We start from the raw sequence: 3993 nt of genomic DNA, 5'->3' as shown, positions 1-3993 counted from the left end.
GAGGGAGGGGGAGTGGAGAGAGAGAGGGAAAAAGAGAGAGAGAGGCGGAGAGAAGAGGGGAAGAGAGAGAGAGGGGGGAGAGAGATAGAGAGAGAGAAGAGGGTGAGAGAGAAAGAGAGAGAGGAGAGAGAGAGAAGAGGGGAAGATAGAGAGAGAGAAGAGGGGGAGAGAAAGAGAAGAGGGGAGAGAGAGAGAGAAGAGGGGGAGAGAAAGAGAAAAGGGAGAGAGAGAGTATCAAACGATGCAACAGCACTATCATTCTTATTCCATTCGATCATTATAGTCTCATTGATTGATTGATCACATTGATGCATATGTGGCCACCGTTAAATAATATTGTATCCAACTCCAACTTCCTGTTTTGGTTATCCTACAGGAAGTGAAGGGAGATCTCCCCAATGGGACTCAGATGGCTATAAAAGGGGTTGTACCTCTCCCTTACTCTATCCAAAGCTAAGAAGTAAAACCTTTTCACCCAGAGACCTTGAACACGGGATGACGTCTGATTACCAGAGTGAACTCTGATGACTACAATGTATCCTTTTTATTTAGATCTATTAGATGTCTTTGAATGGCTGTAAACATCTTCCTGTCGGAGTTTATCATCACAGGTCGGCCTGGCCGGATTCATTCTGTGGCTTCACCTTGGAAAGGCCATTAGTCTTTTATTTATTGTTGTATTGGATCAGTTAGTTTCCTCCGGTACTCATTCCTCTATTCACATAATGCACGGCTAACAATATACAACAATGCCGAAGGCATTCACACAGAGGACAGCCATTGCATGTTATTTCCTCCCCCGTACATTCATCATTGTGGCATCGAGAACTACAAACATGACAATCTGTGTAACTAAAGAAATGTTTCCAGTCCAAGGATATTTCAAAGCTGAAGTTTAATCTGCCCATGTGTGTTTAAGGGTGGCCCATCACATTGATTCTCAGTGAGAAATGTAAGTTTAAGGGCGGCCCAACACATTGGTGGCCAGTAAGAAATGCCCATGTATGTTTAAGGGTGGCCCATCACATTGGTGGCCAGTAAGAAATGCCCATGTATGTTTAAGGGTGGCCCATCACATTGGAGGTCAGTAGAGAAGGGCTCCCTCAGATTGGTGGGAGAAGGAATCTCTTTGCCTTGGTGACCATTAGGTGAATGACCTCATCACGTTGGTGGTCACATTTAAAGGAGAACTATGAGGGGGGTGCTTTTCACTCACCTCATAGTTCTAGCCGACCTGTGACAATGAGACTGTCACAGGTCGGCTCAGTAGATCGGGAAGATCCCCCCTCTTCCCGATCTACTGGATTCCCCCCTCCCCGCTCCGATCCGCCAGCGCTGACTGGCGGAACGGACGGGGGAGGGGGCGGGTTCAGCTGGCTCTGCCTCTAGATAGGCAGAGCCAGCTGTCAATCACGCAGCTGGGCGGATCCAGACATGATTGTCGGGATCTGCTTCAGCTCCAGCGTCTTAGTATACCGCGAGCTGTAGCTCATAATATACTGAGCTTAGGGTGACGGGAGGACCCTAGTTTGTGTCCTCCCGTTACCCTAAGGAGAACTATGGAGAAAAGCCCTGACCCCGTAGTTCTCCTTTAAGGGTGGCCCATCACATTGGAGGCCAGTGAGAATTGCCCATGTATGTTTAAGGGTGGCCCATCTCATTGGTGCTCAGTGAGAAATGTCAATGTACATTAAAGGGTGGCCCATCACATTGGTGGTCAGTAGAGAAGGGCTCCCTCAGATTGGTGGGAGAAGGACTCTCTTACCATTAGGTGAATGACCTCATTACATTGGTGGTGAATGAGCAAAATGCCCCCATTACAGATAACTAGAAAAGATCGTTAGTGTGGCAACTTAAAGCTGAATAAAGCTGAATTCTGCTCATTGCTCAAGGAACCCCTTGCAGCTTCTGGAGGGACCATAGGGTTCCACAGAGCCCTGGTTGATAAAAGCTGCTCTATTGTATAAGAGAACTCAAAAAATCATACAATGTTTTGCTAAAACATCTCCACATTTAGGAAGGATCATTGAGCGTGGTATCGCGATCTCCATTACACCAGATACTAGTCACATCGTTGTACATTTTTAGGATTAAATACAGAAAATGACAAATATTTGTACAGAATTGTTAAAATATTTAAAGGAAAAACTTTGCTTTAGTTTGAGGTGAAGTAGGGTGGGGGTAAAACTATCCATGCTGCCATCCAAGGCGGACTGAGGAGATTCTCCTGAACTTCCTGTCCTGTAGACACCTCAGGATACAAGGAGGAATCCACCCCAAGTTGGGGGAAATTCTGTCCTCAGAACACTTTCCTTTTCTTTCTGTCCCAGTAACATCCCAATATTTTCATGTCCTCACACCTCTACAGTGATACCAGTTTAATGCAACTTGTTTCCAGTCATCATTACTCATCCACTCGCTTGCTATATCTCGTCATGACTATTGCAACTCCCTCCTCATTGGCCTTCCACTACACAGGCTCCTCCCCCCTTCAGTCTATCATGAATGCAGCTGCTAGACTCATCCACCTAACCAAACGCTCAGTGTCTGCAACCCCCCTCTGCCAATCCCTGCACTGGCTTCCATCCCTCACCCCTCTGCCAATCTACTTTAGACTGTAAGCTCTCAGGGGCAGGGCCCTCCTTACCATCTTGTCTTGAATTGTATTGTGATTGTAATGTCTTCCTTATATTGTAAAGCGCTGCGCAAACTGTTGGCGCTATATAAATCCTGTATAATAATAATAATAATAATAATCATTGGGCATCTAGGTGCTGATGGACATTTCGCTCATTGTTTGCTGTTCTGGGGCGGATATAGACACATTTTTGGATGCTCTGCCTTAATTCAAGGTGTTAAAATCTGTTTGAAAATAAAAGAAGTCCACCTAGGGGTATGCCAAGACCCTAGGGGGAGGGGGCTTTCAAAAAATACTAGGTGTTAAAATCTACCTTCATACAAATGTTCAATGAGATCCTCGGAACTTGGCTTTCCACTGTGGCTACCATGACCATGGCATCCTTCTAGTATTTTTGGTGTCATACCTATACAATTTCTTTCGCTTTCATGAGCCAATTTGGGGTTCCTATGTAATATAGTGTTGAGGTTTATCTGGAATAAATATCAATATACATCACCTGTCCAAAAAAAAGTCACCACCTGGATGTAGCTAAGCAAATAGGTCAGAGCCTGCCATTGGATAGGTGCTATGATCATGTGGGGGTGCTTCAGTTGGTCAGGTCTAGGGTTCAGCAACGTTATGTCCCCCAAAAATGAGGTCAGCTGCCGACCTGAATATAGAGAATGATCAGGTTTTTCCATCAATGGATTATTTCTTCCCTGATGGCACATTGGGAATATTCCAAGATGGCAATGCCGGGATTCATCGGGCTCAGATTGTGAAAGAGCGGTTCAGGGAGCATGAGACATCATTGTCACACATGGATTGGCCACCACAGAGTCCAGACCTTCACCCCATTGATGATGTTTGGGAGAAGACCGGAGCTCCGACTCTCCCATCATCACTACAAGATCTTGGTGAGAAATGATGGAATTCAGGAAGGAAACAAATGTTGTGACCTTGTATAAGATTATGGAAACCATGCCACGGTGAACGTGTGCCGTAATCAAAGCTAAAGGCCATCCAATGAGATATTACAGCGTGTGACTTTTTGTGGGGGAGGGCAGTGTACTTATTAGGGATGCACCGTTACCGGTTTTTCGGTATCGAGTACGAGTACCGATATTTTTCTTTTCGGTATTCGCCAATACTGAATACCGATACCGGAGGTCCCAGGTTTTGGCTTCAGATGCACTTTAAATGGTTCTTTTAGCATTTTCATAATAATAATGTGATATATACCTAAGCATAAGTCTCATAAATAAAAAGAAAAAAAGAAAAGATGTATTTTACTGCTTGTGCTTCTAGTATTAAATAGTAACGCATAACCCCCCCTCCCCCCGCAGAAAAAAAAATCAAAAATATTTAAAATT

At 44.7% G+C, this 3993-nt stretch overlaps 1 protein-coding gene across 1 annotated transcript in view; it reads right to left on the bottom strand.

Annotated features, from left to right (window-relative positions):
- The window catches only part of POMC (proopiomelanocortin), a 9852-nt gene that overhangs the window by 4872 nt on the left and 987 nt on the right, over nt 1-3993 (bottom strand). The gene's annotated exons all lie outside the window — the stretch shown is intronic.

This window comes from Nanorana parkeri, unplaced genomic scaffold (genome assembly GCF_000935625.1).
Source record: "Nanorana parkeri isolate BGI_ZX_2015 unplaced genomic scaffold, ASM93562v1 scaffold1833, whole genome shotgun sequence".
NCBI lineage: Eukaryota > Metazoa > Chordata > Amphibia > Anura > Dicroglossidae > Nanorana > Nanorana parkeri.
Note: the sequence above shows the minus strand (reverse complement) of the source record. Positions and strands in the feature narration are given on the sequence as shown.